General features: G+C 32.0%; 1 protein-coding gene across 2 annotated transcripts in view; it reads right to left on the minus strand.

Annotated features, from left to right (window-relative positions):
- The window catches only part of LOC139495617 (uncharacterized), a 100,681-nt gene that overhangs the window by 6,836 nt on the left and 71,366 nt on the right, over positions 1 to 22,479 (minus strand). The window lies entirely within an intron of this gene.

The raw sequence follows: 22,479 nt of genomic DNA on the forward strand, positions 1-22,479 counted from the left end.
ACTCGACGACCATTATACTTATTTTTTTTTGTATAAATAATTAACTTAGACTCGTTCTTAAAATTTCTGAAATATTTGCCACTGTATGTTAAGAAAACAACAACCAATCAAAACCAACATTGAAGTGATGAAATGTATATTTTAAGATGAGGATGTTCAATCTGATGCCACGTTAACAGAGAATGCCAGGATATTTGCATGTTTACGAACCCTCGCTAAAACTCTTTACAGTGGTACGTAGGTGGCTTGCCACAATATAAAATGGCTGTACTTTTCCAATATACTCTATTTTTACATTGGCTTCCCAGATTTTCATCCTGGTCGAACATTATACTTGTACCTACACTCTTTTATGAATTGTATATAAACTAGAATCCGTTCTGAACATTTATGAAATATTTGCCACTGGATGTTAAGAAAAAAAAACAATAATCAATGACAACACACAAGTTATGACCGATATAGTTGTAAATCTTTTTTTCAAATAAAATTCACAAACCTATTTCTTATTACGTGAAGTCACGGATTACTTTAAACCGCAACAAGCTGGTTATGTATGTTCCAAAATACTAATAGCTTCGTGCCTAGAACACGTAATTGTTCCGGTTACATTTCTTATGCATTAAAAAACGATATCGGTTTCATAAATACCTTCTATAATTTGTCGTAATCATTGATGTTTCGATTCATTCTAATGATAACGTTGATATGAGAGCTATTTTGATTCAAATCAAATTAATATGCAATAAAACAACAGCATGCATTAATTTTGTTCAAACATCAAACTATTTCAACATGTACCACAGGGACCATTAACAAAAGTTTAAATTTCATAAAAATGGTGATTTTATCAGTATTAAAATTTAATTGTATCACTTACACAGGGATCGGATCTACCGGAAATGATAATGTTAATATCCCTACTGAGTCACCATTGTACTCTGTTATAAAGTTGCGTTCATAGAACCAATCATCTTGTTCTTCGTGATTTCTTGCCGTTATTCTCTTAATGGTGTTTATATTGTAGAATAGAAAAATATATAAATATAGTATGACGTCGATATTTATTGAAAAAGTTAATATTTTTGAAGCCCGACTCCGGGTGCAATTTTTCTTCGATGTGTTGCAGACCCATTGGTGACCTTCGGCTGTTTTCTGCTTTGGTCGGGTTACCGACTCCTTGACCCATTTCCCATTTTAATTCTCAAATGTATATACAATGTGTAACTGCATCATGTCACATGCCTTAATTAACCAAAAAATATAGCAAATTTGTCGCAGTATTTATTGATCAAGGAAATAACATATCATAATTCAGGGAACCACGTACAGCCACGCGCAAGCAGAAGCGGTGCATGTGACCGTTCGTCTAGTCGTCGGACACGCGATCAGCTCGGTTGGCTGTCAAACATTCCGCGGCAAGTATTTCAAAACAGTGAAATAAAAGTAGATGTAAAAATGGTTGATCGGAATAACAGCTGAAAAAACTACATGTAAGGGACCGGTCAAAATTTATCTACACATAGGACCGGTGCAAAGTGCAGTAGGACAGATACTTTTTTCCGGAATCGCTTTTGTTGGGACATCACTTTTTTCACAGATAATATCCATAGGACACAAGTTTTTTTTCTAACGATTACTTTGAAATAATTTTTAATACATTTATAACAAAACTTAAAATAACAAGTATAATATACAATATGTGAAAATAAAAATTATTATATAAAATTCAGATAGGCATCTTTAATTTTTTTTATAACTTTTTCAAATCACTTGGATTTTCATCAAACTATGCAGCTATCTTAGATATATATCAAGCTTACTGAATCCCATTTCATTTAGTTTTTTGTTGTATTGCTGTAAAATTTAAGAATTAAAGTAATCTTGGTAAAAAAAGCTAGGATTTGCAATTCGGACAAAATAGAGATAGTACACTTTAATTTTTTTAATAACTTTTTCAAATCAACTTGGATTTTCATCAAACTATGCAGCTATCTTAGATATATATTAAGCTTACTAAATCCCAGGTCATTTTGTTTTTTGTTGTATTGCTGTAAAATTTAAGAATTAAAGTAATCTTGGGTCAAAAAAGCTAGGATTTGCAATTCGGACAAAATAGAGATAGTACACTTTAATTTTTTTTATAACTTTTTCAAATCAACTTGGATTTTCATCAAACTATGCAGCCATCTTAGATATATATCAAGCTTACTGAATCCCATTTCATTTAGTTTTTTTGTTGTATTGTTATTAAATTTAAGAATTAAAGTAATCTTGGTAAAAAAAAGCTAGGATTTGCATTTCGGACAAAATAGAGATAGTACACTTTAATTTTTTTAATAACTTTTTCAAATCAACATGGATTTTTATCAAACTATGCAGCTATCTTAGATATATATTAAGCTTACTAAATCCCAGGTCATTTTGTTTTTTGTTGTATTGCTGTCAAATTCAAGAATTAAATTAATCTAGGTCAAAAAAGCTAGAATTTGCAGTTCGTACAAAATAGAGATAGTACACTTTAATTTTTTTTATAACTTTTTAAATTCAACTCAAACTATGCAGCTATCTTAGATATATATCAAGCTTACTGAATCCAATGTCATTTAGTTTTTTGTTGTTTTGCTGTAAAATTTAATTTCACTTGTATGGTGAAGTGCAACAAATATACATCATGTACATCATGTACATTACATCATCCAACAAAGTAGCAAAAATTCGGGGTCACATCAGGTACATTTTCTGTAAGTGGGAAAATGTTAAAGCAATTATTACCATTCCTAATAAAAAACACATTCCAAGGCAACCTATGGGTCTTCAGGTTAAAATATATATAGAGAGTTCAACCAAATGCTATTGAGTTTCATGTTTCTCCTGGAGCTTGTTTTTATAATTAATATTTAAAGGTTTTGATAAAATTCTATAAGATACATGCAGCTTCATTAATTTTTCAGTTTAACAAACACCTATTTGTGGTTTGATTGCATTATGCAATGTCTTTGTTTTTTTTTCAATGCTATATTCATAGTATAATTTATGATAATGCCATGCCTGTAATTGTATGTGAATCAACAAAATAAAACATGAAACTGTTGCTTTTGATCATATTATGAAGACAACATATGTTAAATGCCTCTATTAAGTATACTTTTATTTACAATACATTGGAAAAGTAGGATAGGACACCAACTTTTTTATTACTAAGTTGGCATAGGACATCATTTTTTTTCAGTCAGAAAGCGATAGGGTTGTAACTTTTATTAAATGTTTTTATTTTTTGCACCGGTCCTATGTGACGATAAATTTTGACCGGTCCCTAAGATTGGAACTGAAAATTCGACTATGTCGGATAGGGCAGAATTTTAACATATTATAATTCAGGAAACCACGTACAGCCACGCGCAAGCAGAAGCAGCGCATGTGACCGTACGTCTAGACGTCAGACACGCGATCACCTCGGTTGTCTGTTCAACGTTCATCGGCAAGTATTTCAAAACAGGAAAATAAAAGTAGATGTAAAAATGGTTGATCGGAATACAATGTAACAGCTGAAAACTACATGTAAGATTGGAACTGAAAATTCGACTATGTCGGACAGGGCAGAATTTTAACATATCATTATTCAGGGAACCACGTACAGCCAGCAGAAGCGGCGCATGTGACCGAACGTCTAGACCTCTGTCCATCTTTGAGCTAACAAATGTAACCGAGAAAGCAAAATGATCATTTGCATTACTTTTATAATTGTCAGAATTGCATTGCTTATCAGCTACTTACCTTCCTGCACTAGTAGCATGTATGTATTCGGCTCTTTTCGCTTCTACCTTTAGGTCTGCAACAAATTTACAATCATTTTCGCTTCTTGTCATGGTCCGAATATTGACTGGAACCTCATTATTTGTTGTGACGACATTGCTATTAGAATTAGTTGGTGCCCGTGTTATAACATTTGTCATATTACCATGTTGTGTGTTGTTTACGTTTTTTTACAATACACACCTAAAATATGTGTATAAAGTATTGATCTTTATATAGGTGAACTTTAAATATATAACTTCACGATACTGTTTATCTGTTCTTAATCACTCTATTAAATAGGCTAGTTTTGTACAATGTCAGTTTAAAAATAATATTTTATTTTTTAAACACAAAAGAGGAATAACAAGGATAAAACGGAGAAACTTTCTATTCATGTTAATTTCAGGTACAGTACTAGTGGATCCTCTGCATCCAAACTTTACATAAAGGAGGAAGTTTTAGTATTTTGTCGGTACATAAAACTAGAGGTTCTCACGAGCCTGTGTCGTGACTGCGTACTTTTACATCCCACACAACTAAACGGGTGGCCAACTTCGATCAGGTTTGACTGCCGGTCGGAAAAAAAAGACCAAAGTGATCGTATCTAATAGTGCATTTCCCAGTCACTCTTTACCAAATTATTTCATAAAAATAAAATTAAAAAAAGGCTACAATATAGAAAGTTTTGCTGTACCTGTTAAATTAAAACATTACTTAACATTATTACAATATATGCATACTTATGAGAACTCATAAGATCGTACATTCTCTTGATACTTTTTACCTATAATTATTTGGCATTGCACAAGTTCATGCGTTTTATTACGTCTATACCTAAAACCGATGAATAAATGTGAGCCAAAATTTGTTCCTGTGAAAAAAGTTCCAGTGGAACTAGTTTCACAGGAAATATGTTCTGGGAGAACTTATTTCACAGACAATTTCTATATAATTTGTTCCATCTCTATGAAATAAGTTCCACACTTTACCTGGTGAAATAAGTTCTGGGTTGGTGAAATTTGTTCCTTACCTAGTGAAATAAGTTCCATGTTTGTGAGATTTGTTCCTTACCTGGTGAAATAAGTTCTGGATTTGTGAGACTTGTTCCTCACCTTGTGAAATAAGTTCCTTGTCTGTGAAATATGTTCCACTGGTTAAACAAGTTATCTTATATACTGAGCAATTGTCATCAGTAAGTTTAAAGTCGTTATAAAAAGCATGTATTATATTAATAATGTAATAAATAGAAAGTGTAAACATACAATTTGGATCATGTGGAGTAAAGCAAAAGTTTAATAACATACTCAACTAATAATACTAAAAATGACACTTATGAGCCAGGAAAGAGCAGAATAAGATATAATGATAAAAGTCATTCCGAAAAAAAGTATTATAACGGTTGAAGATGAACTATTGAACTTTTTTGAAAAGGACAAAGTGACTGATCAATTATATTAAAAGACATAAAGAAACAAAAGACACACTCTTTAAAAACTGTGCAATGACCATAGCTAAGTACATGTATGATTAGAACACCCATGACGGATCAACAGGAAACAAGGAGGTCGAATACAACATAAACGATAAAACATAGATACAATTTATGATACATTATAATCGCTTTTATTTCTTATCTTCATCCTACAGTCATGCCTTCAATTGCAAATGTACCCCATGCAAGCACAGAACTTAATTTCGGTGAAATAGTTTCGAACAGAACATTTTCATTGATTTCAATAAAATACCTTCATTCAAAACTAATATCACAGGAACTTATTTCACTTTTTTTTAAATATTAATATTGGAACAAAACTCATGGTGCTGTGATTTTTGTTCCGGAACTTATTGCACACTTGGTTAAAAAATTAGTTCCAGAACAAATTTTATAGTGCTGGAACATATTTTCTGTGACATAAGTTCCAGTGGAACATATTTCCTATGAACAAACACGCCGGAACAAATTTTGTGTAACAAATATACTAACTAATACTTAAGATACATAATTAACCTCCTAGTTGTAATTCGCTTTGACATAACTATCAGTTACTTCAATTACTCCTTTCTCGGTATTTTATGTATATGGTTTATGTGCCTACATTTTGAGTTGAGCTAATTGCAACTGTACAGGTTTTTTTTTATCCTTTTGTGCTGTTACGCGAGTGTCCCTTGTTGAGGAGAGCCGAGGTTGTATTGGTCCAACGTCAGGAGCCTTTAATAAATTGGTTATACATGTGGACCTGTCATATTTTTTTCTTCTTTAATACATAATTTTTAAGTTACCAATATATACATTGTAACCGTTAGTTTCTTCGTTTTAATTATTTCACCTTTTTTTTTTATATCGGGGCCCTTTTTAGCAGACTATATGGAATAGATTTTCCTCTATGTGAAATATTGCAAATAGAACTATAATTATTATTTTTTAAATACACTCACTTCATTTAAACTTAGGTATGAAGTTGTCTCACTGGCCATCACATCACATCTACAAAGCTTTATATCAAAAAAAATAATTAAAATAAAGCAATTGGAATGCCATGCAAGTCATTCGGCAAACTAAGTCCAACGAGCTCCTATGCCTGCTTTCGTCTAGGCGAATTTGGACCAACATCGGCATTTAGAAGAGCCTTAAATTGTGAAAAGTAAGTCAATAAAGTAAAATAACAAAAACATATTCATCTCTGATTTTTTCTACCATTAGACTGTTGCATCAACATCACCCATTAAGCAGTGATATTAAAAATTGGAGTATATTGATGCTGTTGCCATAATTGGTGGATATTGCTATTTCATACATCATTCAGTAACGTCTTTGCTTTGAATAAAACGTAGCTTGCATGCATAATTATCAATTTTAATACATATAAAAGCAATATTGGTATTAAAAAATCACAAGTTTACAAAAAACATATTTATATTGAAATTATTCAATTAAAATATAATACAATCTATCAAATATCATAGATAAACTAAATATGTGATCTAAGCTCAAATTTGCATAACCCTAACAAATATGTACATATAAAAAGTTAACAATACAAAATATTTAAGTTTTGGAGGATATGCTGAAATTAAGCCCGATAGTTCGAACAAGGTGCTCAATAGATAGTTCACGGTGCAAAGAATTCCAACCAGGATGGTGCTAGGGGCAGTCTTAAACTTGCAGTACAATTTGAGTTTGGTTTGTTTTGCCCCGTGTTGATTCCTCACTGTGACGTTGAGATGAAGAATAGCAATAAAAGCGCTGTTCCGTGGCGTTTTGTGTGTTTTGCTGTGCGTGTTCTATTTTTATATCATGATTGGAAACCCCACATATCTTTCGTGTTTTTATTTTGTTTGAGAGTACCAAACTGTCAGTATATAGGGCTAATGTCATATTTTTAAAATGGCTTCAAACAAGCCCTTTTTCATTTGCAATTGGTATAAAATATGTAAAAAAAATAAAAATATTTCTCTCTTTCCATGCTTGCGAATATAAATTTTAACTCGTAAACTTAAAATCTGATATAATGTCACCAACATTTACAGCGCCTTGTTGTCTTCGTAACACCAGTCCACAACTTATCACGTAACTGCTTACTCATCATAATATAAACTGTAAAGATCAGGGAGAATCCAATAATCAAAATGAGGTCTTGATATCTCTTGATTATGCCCTTATATCTCAAATCAGAACGTGTATACACGGAAGGATTGAAAGACATCAGCATGTTGATAAAAAAAGTTACTATAAGCGGTAACTCTGATAACAAAAATATAATACATATTAACACAACTGTTATAGCTGAAATTCGAGTTCTTCTCTGAAGAACAGCACTATCGGTCCACGGTAGTTTTCTTCTCAATACCGTTAACTTGCATATTATATATATTGTACATACAGATACAATCAAACATGCTAGCAGGATGCATACGTTAAATGAAGTAAGGTGATGCACTAATAATTCATGATCAATATTGTCATGTCGTATGCAACATCTGCCGTGGAAAATTTTAAACTTAGATGCACCATCATAGAAAACCCGAGAATATATGCAAATGGCAATGGCAAACGTTAAAACAGAACAAACAATACTGACGCTGTTATTAAGATGTATTTTGGTCCAGATTGGAAATAATAGAGCTGCAGTTTTCTGGAGACATAACAGTAAGGTTATTAGGATTGATATAACATGGAAAGCATATCTAAAGGCAGCAAAAAGATCAAGAATAAAACATTCTGGAAATTCTAAAATAAATAACCAAGAATATCCATTTTGATGATACCTGCGGTTATCATATATTTGATTGGCGATAAAAAGCGGAACGGTCATAAGGAGTGCGGCAGTAGTATCAGATAGAGCCAAAGCTGACAGAAGAATGGTGACGGGTGTTCTGTTGTCTTTTTGTAAAAATATCAAAAGAACAAAGGTATTCACAACTGTCACTTCCACTGCTATTGCTAGTTGCACATACGTTGTTGTTACATCTGGTATTGCAAATATCATATCATTGTACTCTGGTGATGGGCATGGAAATAGAATATCAAAACAATTGTTTTCTTGACTGAAGTTGTTTAAATTATCAATATTGAGAATGAACGTGTCAGTTGAGGTCGTATGGAAGCCACAAAGATAAACATATTGGATAAATTCTTCTTTACACGATGGGTGCGTTGGTGTGAAATGGATCGGAAAGTTAGATTGTTTGTGGTACAGTGCAAATTCGTTATCATATTTGTACAATGTAACGCAGAACTGGTTATTGAAGAAAGCATATTCCCAGCAAGTTGAATTATGCGACATAAAATGGTATATGTCATTATTTGTTAATATAATGTTTTTCGCTTTAATGAATTTTTTGAAACGACATGTACAATTGTTAATTCCGTCTGCAAAATATATTCGTACATCGGAAAAGTACGGAATATTGTCATCAATAAAACTTATATTGTACGTCAAGGAAGGGTCCAATAATAACTTTTGAATCGTCGTTCTATTTTGGCAATCTTGATGAATGTCTTTTAAATGTGTTCCATTCCAAAAACTAGTTGACTCTTGTAAAAGAGGAGAGCTATTCTTACTGTCAGCAACTGAAAAGTAGAATAAACTATGAGGGGCTTGAATCTTTTACAGGGTAAAAAGGCAATACATCCTCGATCAAATTTTTGACTTCTCATGTTACCATGATAATAACAATCGAATCCAAGGAGTAAACAAAGACTAAAAAACCAAGGGACATTTACATCAACAGTTATAAATAATAATTAAGAAACAACAAGAATTCACTAAAAACCGGGAGTGAAATCAGATGCTCCGGAAGGGTAAGCATTTCCTGCACCGTATATGGCACCCGTTTGATGTAAAGAACATTGTAGTTGGTTTAAGCAGAGTTAATTTATTTAGGTGGAGTATATAGAGAGGTTTACTTTTTCGATCTTATTGGCAATAAAACCATCTTTTTTAAATAAAGCACATAGTATTACTTGAATATATATTAAGAAAATAGTACATACCTTCATTTGCCCGAATACTTGATAGAAGCAGAGGAAGAAAAACAGAAACAAACATCATTAGAAACCTGGTTTAAAAAAATACATAGTTTTATTTCCATTGAAAATAACAGTAGTATGGGCCTACAAGAAATGGAAACACTAAATTTTGAACACAAATTTAAAGAGATGGAAATAACAATGAAAAGTTTAACGAATACTTTTCCCCAATTGGAAAAATTACTATAATTAAAAGTCTTATAATGTCAAAGCTCAATCACCTATTTCTAACGTTACTAAATCTTAATAATGGATTACTAAATCAATTCATAAACAAGACATTTGATTTTATTTTGGATGGTAAACCAGACAAATTTAAAAGAGAAACAATTGCTCAAATATATAAACTGGTTGGACTTAATCTTCCATGTGCTCTACGAAACCTCTTTCTGATTTATTAACATCTATTTTGTCAGCAATCAAAGACGAGCTTCAAAGTTATTGTAAAACTGCCTATTCTAGAGGTGGCGTGAATCAGATGTTGATACTTAAAAACTCCAAAGATCTTTTAGAGTACATAAAATCTAACTCTCTTTCATCTTGTAACAGTATTAAAACGTTTGACTTTTCTACTCTTCACACAAGTATTCCACATTCCAAATTTAAAAGAGAAACAATTGCTCAAATATATAAACTGGGTGGACTTAATCTTCCATGTGCTCCACGAAACCTCTTTCTGATTTATTAACATCTATTTTGTCAGCAATCAAAGACGGGTTTCAAAGTTATTGTAAAACTGCCTATTCTAGAGGTGGCGTGAATCAGATGTTGATACTTAAAAACTCCAAAGATCTTTTAGAGTACATAAAATCTAACTCTCTTTCATCTTGTAACAGTATTAAAACGTTTGACTTTTCTACTCTTCACACAAGTATTCCACATCCCAAACTAAAAGACAAATTGAAAGAGTTGGTATTGCTTTGCTTCATAAAAAAGAATGGCCAACGTAGATACAAGTATCTTGTCTTAGGGAGGGATAAATCATACTTTGTAAAGGATCACTCTTCAAACAAAAATTCTCTGAAACTGATATTATCAAGATGCTTGCCTTCTTGATTGACAATATATTCGTTACGTTCGGAGGACGTGTTTTTCAACAGACTGTCGGTATTCCAATGGGAACAAACTGTGCCCCTCTAATTGCCGACTTGAATCTGTATTATCATGAGGCTGACTCCATGCAGGAACTTCTCAGAAAAAAAGATAAGAAGTTAGCAATATCCTTTAACTCTACTTTCCGCTATATAGATGATGTTCTTTCACTAAATAATTCAAAATTTGGTGACTATGTGGAACGCATCTATCCCATCGAACTAGAGATAAAGGATACTACAGATACAGTTAAGTCGGCCTCATATTTTGACTTGCATCTAGAAATTGACAATGAGGGTCGATTGAAAGCAAAACTTTACGACAAAAGAGATGATTTCAGCTTTCCAATTGTGAACTTTCCATTTCTAAGTAGCAACATTCCAGCAGGACCTGCATACGGGGTATATATCTCCCAATTGATACGATAATCCCATGCTTTCATTTCCTATCATGATTTTCTTGATAGAGGGTTGCTGCTCACAAGAAAGCTATTAAACCAAGAATACCACATAGTGAAGTTGAAATCATCCCTTCGTAAATTTAACGGACGCCATTACGAGTTGGTTGACCGTTAAGCCTCGGTCACACCTTACCGGATAGCTCGAACGGACGCCTAACGGATAACTTTTTGTCAATCCGTTCATGTCCATTAGACGTTCTTGGTTATCCGTTAGACGTCCGTCCATATCCGTTAAGCGTACGTTTTATCCGTCGACGTCCGTTCTGTCCGATTTAAAATTTTGAGCATGTTCAAAACTTTGAACGGACGTCCAACGGATCAAATGTCTGTTGAACGTCCGTTAGGCGTCCGTTTCGTACGATACTCGTCCGTTTCATTTCAGTTTTTTTTAATCCGTTACGTGTCCGTTATACATCCGTTGGAGGTAAGGAAGATAAATTCACCAACGGACTTCTACCGGACGTTTAACGGATAAAACGGATGTTGAACGAAGGAGAAACGGACTTCTACCGGACGTATAACGGATAAAACGGATGATGAACCTATCTGAAACGGATAAATGCCAATTGAAAATTTCGCGTCAGAAATGCCAATTATTGGTATGTCAGATTTCTTAACGTTCATAAATTCTTATTATTCACAATCGACCTTAGAGTAAGAGCGATTCTTCACAATCAAGCAGCTCTTATTCAGGTCAGACACTGACCTGTTGCGGTATTTTGAAGAATAAACCAAAACCAGTTACACCTAAACATTTTGAATATTTATGCGATGTACATGTATTATTATTGTCGCCTTTAATTTTTCCGTATATATTGTTCATCCGTTTTATCTGGTACGCTTCCGTTAGGTGTCCGTTTTATGCGGTACTTGTCCGTTGGATGTACGTTCGACATCCGTTCTGTCCAGTACATTTCCGTTTCTCGTACGTTGCATATCCGGTGTGTGTCTGTTAGGCATCCGTGACACGTCCGTTTTATTAGGTCAGTACATCAACGAACTCACAACGGATAGCAATTTTGTCAACGGACAACTTTTATTTTCATCCGTTAGGCGTCCGTTCGTGCTATCCGGTAAGGTGTGACCGAGGCTTTATGGAATAACCGTTTCACAAATGATATCGGATATGTTCCTTACGTCGTAACTACAATGTCCTTCCCTTTCATGAATGTGACCTACCGAATTAGACTATTTATCGCATTTGTTATCACATAAGCAACACGACAGGCGCCAATGTGGAGCAGGATCTGCTTACCCTTCCGGAACACCTGAAATCACCCCTAGTTTTTGATTGGGTTCGTGTTGTTTATTCTTTAGTTTTCTATGTTGTGTCATGTGTACTATTGTTTGTCTGTTTGTCATTTTTTCATTTTTAGCCATGGCGTTGTCAGTTTATTTTAAATTTATGAGTTTGACTGTCCCTTTGGTATCTTTCGTCCCGCTTTTTTAACATGTTAAATCTCAAACAATACATAAAAGGATTAAAACTAACTTGGATAAGAAAAATAATTAAGCAAACTAATAACTATTGTAAGTTACTAACTTGTACTGAAACATGTGAAAAAAAATTAAATGAATTATTCTTGGTAGGTTCAAGAACACAAGTTAGAAATCGTTTTTGGCAGGAGGTTTTTAATGCTTTGACTGAACTCTAAACCAAAGCAACTATTAAGAATGAATATGATTTTATCACATCTAATCTTTGGAATAATAATAAAAAAAAAAATTGGTAATCAAATCCCTCTGTATAAAAAATGGACTGAAAAGGGAGTCTGGCTAATACATAATTTAATTGATAATGATGGACATTAAATGAATTGGCAGGAATTTAAAGAAACATATAATATTGATACCAACTTTCTTATATTTCAAGGAGTAATGTCAGCTGTTATTCCTATATGAAAAGTCTTAATGTTAAATGTAATCAGCTTATAAAGCCGTATGGGCCAATGATACCAACTACTATTTCTATATTTATGAAATCTACAAAAGGATCAAAAGACATGTAAAATGTTTTAAATGAAAAAATAACAAATATCACATCACAAGAAAAGTGGTCTCTAATCCTTAATAGACATAATATTATTTGGAATAAAATATACAGACTGCCATTTTACATTACTAAAAATTCAAAATTACAGTGGCTCCAATACAAGATTAATCACAGAGTTTTGGGAACTAATAAATTACTCTACAATATTAAAGTCTCACAAAATAATAAATGCACTTTCTGTACGGACTCAATAGAAACTATAGAACACATATTCTGGACATGTCCAAAAGTGTTTGGAAAGAACTTAATAAATGGATATATTCAAAAGTCCAAATTGATGTACCACTTAATTTAGATATTGTCTTATTTGGGATATTAGAAAAAAAACAGGAAAAAAATACATAAGAAATCTCATAATACTATTAACTAATTATTACATATATACAAAAACAAAAATGCAATGTGGACAAGTAAATAGTGTAGCCTTAAAAAATTATTTCAAAGAAAATTTGTTTATTGAAAAAATAATATTTTATAAAAAATAAAACATTGCAAAGAGCGTACGCCTGCTGGAACTCCTGGCTCCAGTTAATAGAATGATGCACTTTCACGTAATAACAATATCTACCCAATCCATGCTACATCAGATTAAGATTTTCTGTTCTTTTTTAAAATTAATATTATATTTTTTCATAAATAGCGACGGTAATAATGTAACCTTTTTCCTTTTAAAGATGGTCTCATGTGGTGAGTTGAAAAGTGGAAAATAAGTGTCAAACGAGGAAACATGTGTAGATACAAACACAGCCGGGAACACAAAGAAGGGTGGCAGACTTTCAGCTATAAAATAAATACAGGGCTTCCATATTATATTACTTTGTGTTGCCGGTTGTTAAAACCATTGAAATTCTTTCTTTTACCAATTAGCTTCTTAATAAACATGTTTGCTCTTCTAGATGTGTATATACTTTCTATAACATTTTAACAATACAATATAAACATACCTGCTATCAAACTGGATTAAAAGTTTTAATGTAATTCCCACTAAACTTAAGAATGACTTTGGTTTCAAAGTATTGTTATATTTATACCCAATAAAGTCATGAATAAAGTGTTCTTGGGGTTATGTTTAAATCAATTACCCTACTTCATATTGTACAATATTTGAAGTGTCTCTGTAAGATACTACTTCATCCGAATACAAATAATATTAAACCGGAAATATTCAGAAAAAATCTATTTTTACGAGACAGGTAAACATTGGTATAATCTTTTCTTTTTCTCTCGGTATATTAATTTCAACTTATTAAGCTTTAAAAAGGAGTGTTTGCTCTTTGTCTGTTTGCATTATCTCTTTATTTTGTACATCTTTATAGTGAATGAATTAACAATTGTATCTTCATTATAATAATTAGCTTGAAGCCTCGAAAAACTTAATACAAACCTTTTGACCCTTTTTTTTCATTAAAAATTGTACCTAGTGGTGACATATTTGTCATATAACTGTAAACAAATACATTCATAACTTGTGTTTGATGTGAGTGCGTATGTATTTTTATAAATGTATATTGCGGTATTCAGACATGTCCAAACAAACACATTTTAAAATTTTAAAATTACTAGTAAGTCGTACAGGAAATAGCAAGGATATGTTTATTTTTAAGAGAGGGGTTAACTTAAAAATGAATATGACGTAGTGTTTTTTCTCTCTTAATGATATTCATTTCTATTCGTCTTTTTGTGAAACTGAAACGAAAACCAGTAAAATTCACGATTAAAAGAGGAATTCTTCATACCACTTAAGATTTTAAAGATGACACTTACAGCGGATTACATAATAATGTATATTTACTTCGTGTCAAAGGAGTAGGTCCGGTAAGGACCGATTTTGGCCTCAAATTTCAGGTTCATCTGACGAAAGATTTTGACCACTATTTAAACATTTAAGTGTCTAATTCATTTGAATCAATTAGTTTATGTGGACGATTTTAACTGATTTAGTCATTAAAAACGATCCGATTCAAACTCAAATATGAAAAATCTACCAAATATGCCGAAAAATGTTACTTTTCAGGTTGTTTTTGTTAAAAATGAAAGTGGCCGCATCCGTGTTCATCCTCAACCTTTATATATGTTATGTATTATCATTAAATACAACTTATGTTTCAATATTAAGGATGAGCACGAATGCGCCCACTTTTGTTTTACACGAAAACTGTCTAAAATTTAACTAAAATGCTAAAATTGTGAAGATTTCAGTAATTTAGTATGACTTAATGGTGCTAGAACCCGATATATGTGCATTGTATTGTCAAAAGCAGCCCATATTTATGTAGTAGAAGCATTCTACTGTCCAATAAATAACTGAAAGTTTACATTTAAACGATTTTGTAAAACTGCTATATTTTGGGGCCAAAAAGGGGTCTTACTGAACCTACTCCTTTAGCTTAACAATGTTAGATTTGTGCAATGTTTTGTTCTTCACTCAGCGTGATTTGAACCCTTGTATCTTGGACATCGTGACAACAGCGCCCTAGACCATTCGAACAACGATAGTTTCGTAAATTGGGCTTTCGTCGTCGTCTTTCTCTATGGTTGTAACATATTACATAATGTAGTGACAAAATGACATGCTGTCATATCAAAACTTTATTATTTTATTACAGACGTCAAAATGTGTGATAACAAACGTTCTACATAGGATAACATTTAACCTGGGACTATTATACTATGTCTTGTTCTTACAACTGTGATGTAGATATTATTACACTGTTTGGTGTAACGTTTTCCAGTCCCGTTAGTATAATAGTCCCAGCTTTAACTTATGCCTACACAGGGTTCATTTGCATATATGTCATTGTTATGATAAATTTGAGACGAATTATAAAGTGTCTAGAAAATCAGTAGATCTGTTTCTGAATTTATAGGCGAGTGTTATATTTCAAAAAGACGTCTAGTTAAAGACTTTAATGCATCCACCTAACATACGGCGAATTTCTTTTTTAAATGAAAGAATAATGATTAAACTTTGATTTTTGCCAGGTCATCACAAAATCGTACGGTGCAGTTTTTGTAAAATTGACGTTTATTTCAGAAATTACTTGAACATTATAAAATTACGACATGTTTTTCAAGCAAAGGAAATTAGTCGTATCTCTTCTTTTTATGCAGAATTGTTAAGTGAATTAGATTCTTAAAATATAGAAAAACATTATTTACAACTGTAAGTCCGTGTGCATTTGCATTCCTTCCAAATATTTGACATTTTATACCAAAATTTTCAAAATCCTGACCTTTTTCGGATCTACATTTTTTTTATTAAATGTTTTTGAACTCTATCCGTTTTAAAATACACCAAATTACTCGTCAGTTATCTTTTTTTTTCATTCAAGACATAAACTTTATCTCAACATTTGTTGAAATCACGAATTTCTGTAATTGTATGATGTTGGGTAAAATTACTATAGTTTCCGGAATCCCTTATCTATTTCGTTATCCGTTTTTGACTGAATATGTCAGTCGATTTCCGTGTACTTATTAGTGCTATCAGAGTACGATAAATCATGTTTAAACGGTTCCATTTTTATCTTTGACTTCAGTGTAGCTGAAATGTATATAAAATCGACCGAAATTAAGATCAAATCAAACTTAAACATAGTTTTTGAGTTCTGTCGAATTTAGTTCTTTCTAAAAATAAGAAATCGTATCGGAAAATTGTAGAAAATCTTCCGAGTCGTCTCGAATTTTCACAGTCCGGAAAATGCAATCCTTTCTTTGCTAAAAAGCAAATAAACTATCCATTAATTTGCACAAATGCATAGTCTGTCTGGTATTTACTACATAGAAACTATGTAGTTCAACACTTAATTGAAGATTCAGTTGTATTGCCACAGAGGAAAAACAAAACGAGGAAATTTACAGGAGTATGAAAAAAAAATGAAAACATCCCATTTGAAAGTACAAAATATAATAAGAGTTGCTGTAAATATTTCAAGAGTTAGCATAATTTATCGTCTTCATTCTGTTTTGTCTGCACTACAAGTACCAATTCTACTGAGCCAGTCTCTTCTCGTATGTCAACGAGGGCAGTAGATCTACAACTCCTTCTGATTTGTCTGTCTTTATATTTTGAAAATATTAAAAGCCTGTAAGCAAGTTACACAACTTCATAAAGTATCCTCTGAGGAGCAAACTCAAGTTGTATTGAGTGTTGCTACACATATCACCTACAAGAACTGATTTCCAAATAAGTCTTGATAATTTTACTATTAAAGCTTTATACCATCGAGCTTGCACCACTAAATATTTGCTACACAATTTGAAACCAGAAAGTAAAAAGCTATTTAATTCTGAACATGAAACAGCTTTTCTAAAATTTCGACGATTAAAGATGACTTGACTGTACACAAGAAAGTATTCTTGTTAATAACTTTACTTGATCAGTTAACCGGACTTAATTTCTGCCTGTGGATTGTCGCCGAGAAAACTACACAACATCAAGTTGTCTGATGCCTTAAGGCGAAACAAAAAAAAACGTTTAAAATGACTGTGATATACAGTCTATCAAATTTAAAGATCTGAGCAGTTACTGCTAGCGAAACTGGTTGCAAATACTTTATGCAGCTGCTAGTGTTTTACGGAAGCAGATAGGTAAAGTTGTAGTACAATCAGATGAATATCCATTATCTAAATACATTTCACTGGATCATTCAGTTGAAAGTATGCTACCTGCTTTAAAAACATTTCTGTATTGTTTTTTGGATGATGACACATACGCGGCAGTTTATAAAGATTACGATATACCAATTGACAAAGTTTTTAGATGTATGGCTTTAGCAGAATGCATATTATCTATAAATAAACAGTTTTTTACTCCTTTTCCTTTTGGGTTTATCATAACAAATGCAACTTATATATGGACACACCTTTGATAACTATTAACAAGTTTGGCTGATCATGAGATTAGACAAATTGAAGATGGGGCATACGTTCTACATGGTATTATTTCTTCTTCTGGGGGTCAACCCTTATCCAGGATAATGCCGACCTAACTACAGAAACAATAAAAGTTCTTCGTATGACTTTGGATGGCTAAAAGGCAACATCGGTCCGATGCCAATTATATTTACTGGTATGATGTCATTCAACTTTCTACAAGATCTGATCTGTTTACGCAAAGGTATAGATGTAGGGGAGGAACATGTTCAACTCCGTCGCATTTTTGCGCCTATCCCCAGTCAGTAGCCTCTGGTCTTTGTTAGTCTTGTATGATTTTTTTGTTTTAATTTATTGTGTATATTTTAGAGTTTGAATGGCGACCATTATCACTCCAAACTAATATACATTTTTGTTTAAGCTACAGTGGAGGTCACTTCTAACCTCTCATTAGAACTGTCAGAATAATCTGTCATAGAACTGTTCTAACCTGTCCTAGAACAGTTCTACTTAGAACAGTTCTTCCCTAGAACTGTTCTAAGTAGAACTGTCAGAATCAGTTCTGGGTAGAACTGACTAAATCAGTTCTAAGTAGAACTGTCAGGATCAGTTCTAGGTAGAACTGACTAAATCAGTTCTAGGGTAGAACTGTCTAAAACTGTTCTAGGTAGAACTGTCCAAATCAGTAACTGTCAGCAGAACTGACTAAACCAGTCAGGACTGTAGATAAGTTCTAAATGACTTCACTGCAGTAAGGGCACTTTAGAATTTAGAAGAAAAAAATCAGTTCCACTTACTTTACTATATAATAGCAGTTTTTCTATATTGTTTACTGATCAAACGTTTATATACATGTACAAATATCGAAGTGGATAGAAGGTTATCCAACTCATCGGAGAAATATTTTTATAAGATTGCAAATGAAACATCATTTTTTACGTTTCTTCGTTCCCTGTTTTTAACAGTCTCTTCCTAAATATAACTCTGCATTAATTCATGGAATTTTAATCGTAATTTACATTCTTTGCCTTGGATTTACATTCATGATTTAAGATTCTGTTTTGACAAATGTTCAAACGAAAATTGTACAGTGGATGAATTATCTGATTATGGGATATCAATGAAAAAAGTGTTGTATAGCGTAAAAAACTATGTACACTACATTTGCACCATCTCGTCAAGTTAGCCAGACTTAGTATCCATAAAGACTATGAATGATATCTGTGAGTCTGGAACGTCAGAAAAATATAGATCTGAACTTGGATGAAACAGTTGCCCCTGGACGTTAGTAAAACACGAAAATGGTTCAAATAACATCCATCAAACATGACCATTAAAAGTTGAAAGATCTTTAAATTAATTTCATACTAATGAAATGCGATCATTTATTTCTTTTCTTAAAAAACCATAAATAACATACTACCTGTCCTAAGTCAGGAATCTGATGTACAGTAGTTGTCGTTTGTTTATGTAATATATACGTGTTTCTCGTTTCTCGTTTTGTTTATATAGATTAGACCGTTGGTTTTCCCGTTTGAATGGTTTTACACTAGTAATTTTGGGGCCCTTTATAGCTTGTTGTTCGGTGTGAGCTAAGGCTCCGTGTTGAAGGCCGTACTTTAACCTATAATGGTTTACTTTTTAAATTGTTATTTGTATGGAGAGTTGTCTCATTGGCACTCACACCACATCTTCCTATATCTATATACAATGTATTTATCAAAACTGCAAAACAAACAAATGCTCAAAATATTCTAAAAAGCTTGAGAACAACAAAACATTGACTTCAAATATAAAATTTTGGAATTCTATAAATGATGTACTCCAAAATGTATTGTATGTTTACGTTGACAAATAAAGTATTCAGTCGAAGAAGTGTTTCTATTATCAAAAACACAATGTGTTAAGGTATTATCGGTAAATGTGCATATAATAAAACATTCTGTTGTTTAAACTATGTACCCATCATTGTCATGATAATAAAGAAATTTCGTCAAAGTTTCACAAAACAATTTCAATGACGAAAGAACTACAATGAATCATAGCAATGATGGCAGTGAAAAACTATCTTTATTTTATGATTATTAACGTGCATGTTACAGATTTCTTTAACGGATATATTTTATAACTATCCTCAACAGAAATAAAGAAGAGTAAATACACGAGACGTTAACTTCTTAAATCGACTGAGAGCAAAAGAAATCAAAAATAAAACTAAATGAGTCCAGACAGAACAACTAATGCTTATCTGAAAATAAACCAAAAGTGCATAATAATAAATAAACTGAAGATTTAATACCAAAGTAGAAACATTTTATTGTTCAAAGTATCCTGTTACTTAGTACTTGTACATGTTGTAGTAATCTATGAAACATTTTTATCGATTTTTCAGCTGTTTTGTTTTTCATTATGTTACTTTTATTAGATATAAATGCGTTATTCTACAGACGCCAAAAAGTCCCTTTAGGTCTCTGTATAGTTGTGAGCTATGTTTTACCCTAATACATATTTTACACACATGGCTATCTTATGGACAAATTTGGTCTAACTTAACCTAATAGTTTTAAAGAATATGTTTGTAAAAGTTAACGAACCGGACGAAAAACGACGGACGCCAAGTGAATAAAAAAAAGATCATATTGACTCAAATTCGATTTAAGTAAACGTAGAACGCAGTTGTGTTTTAACAAAACATATTTATTTAAAGGAATATAAATGAATTTTTGACATTGCTTTTAAAAAGATCAAACTTTTGCAAATTCCATTATTTCTGTTTTAAAGTATGAAATATTATCAGAATGATTTAGACAGAACCGTCAATGATGCCAATCGTGTGGGGAAAGTGAAAAGAAAGTAAAACACCAAATTCAAGATAGACCTCAAAAATTGTGCATTATTTTGATTAATTAAATGTATTCTGTCATCATCAATGTGTCCTTGCGTATAGAAAAGTCAGTTGTGTTTAGCAGCTAGGTTGGTTTATTACGTTTCGTAAATGTTTTGTCTCTGCTGATATCGAATTTCAATTACTTAGTTTTATGCTTAAATTTTCGCAAAGAAATCAATTCGTTTAAGATATTTTTTAATGCAAAAGTCTATTTTGTTGATTCGCACATCAGAGATTCATTAAAACAAAGAACAATTCTGAACCATAAAACATGTATCTACACATTTTATGGAAAGATAAAGTGTTTGTGTGCCTAAGTATGACTTTTAAAAATGGTTATTTTAGTAAGACGCTTAATGATATTTCTTTCTTAATTCTTGTGATAACAAAATATGCATGTAAGTATGCTATAGTAGAGTGATATTATTTTAATATTAATATTAGGATTACTCATCGGTTACTATATAGTCCAGCCATAAAATTCACAGTCATTAAGAGCACTGCATTCCGCTGAGAAATATACAAAAAAAAATGCAAATCTTACAGTGTTTGTCTATTTTTGATAGAAATAACTTAAATGGTACCATTTGTTTTCTCTCAGTTAGAGTATTTATATATTTATTTCTTCAAGATTTAGCTAATGACACCATTTTACACCAGGATGCTCCATTTTTTTTAGGAATATTTGCTATCCGAAATATATATTGATTTTCTCAAATGTTTGTTCATTATCAGTTTGATGTTGTTTTACACTTTTGACGTAAAACATATTAACTTTTCTTATAAATATATACCATTGGTTGCATACCAAGCATTACATTGAGACGTCCGAAAACATTAGAGCGGCATAAAAAGGCGCGCATTCTAATTCTGTTCATAATTAACATGCATTCACTTCCGCGTTATAGGGAAAGTGGAAATAAGCCGGATAATTGTGAGCTTTTTTTTGCTAAATTTGTGGTATAAAAAAAGATGCCAATATTTTCTTTTTGTTTAAAAATTTCAAAACTGCATTAAAATTTGTTCTTTTTTACCTTTATGATGCACAGATTTACAAAAAATTGACAGTTCTCTAAGTCTACGGAAAAACCTGAAAATTGTGCACTTTTCATACCTTTGGATAGACTGTTTGACATGAGACTTAATACATTTAAGTTCACTATATCAAAATTTGTTGTCGCATAAAAAAAAGGTGCCAATATATTTTTTTTTCCATTTTTGTAGCAGATTAAATGAAGGCATACACATTTTTGTCCCTAAGGATATACACAAATTAAGATCTAAGTTTAGAGTAGCTAATATTCATCATGTGTATATCCATAATGATAATTACATTATTATTCATTTTTTTTTAATTATTATTCCTGTGCTTGCCTGATAATTGAGAAGTTTTTAAACCTTAGGGCTACAATGTTGAGATAAAAGTGAAGAAATGTAAGTACAAAATTGCAAAATGTATTTCTCTCCAACAACAAGTGCACATACTGTCCATTGTGATGTATTATATTTTATATTATTATTTTACAAGGGCATACAAAAATAGTAAGTGCATATATATTATAGTAATGAATATTTCAAAACTAAGAATAGTAACGCGTATTAACTAGGTCTATCAAATATATACTACTTGGTATATATAAAACTCATTGATGACCTTCGGCTGTTGTCTGCTCTATGGTCGGGTTGTTGTTTCCTGGACACATTACCCATTTCCAGTCTCAATTTTATTACGCATTTTAACGAGGCCGAGAACCGGTACTTTCTCTATCCAATTAACAAATGTT

Source organism: Mytilus edulis, chromosome 11 (genome assembly GCF_963676685.1).
Source record: "Mytilus edulis chromosome 11, xbMytEdul2.2, whole genome shotgun sequence".
Taxonomy (NCBI): domain Eukaryota; kingdom Metazoa; phylum Mollusca; class Bivalvia; order Mytilida; family Mytilidae; genus Mytilus; species Mytilus edulis.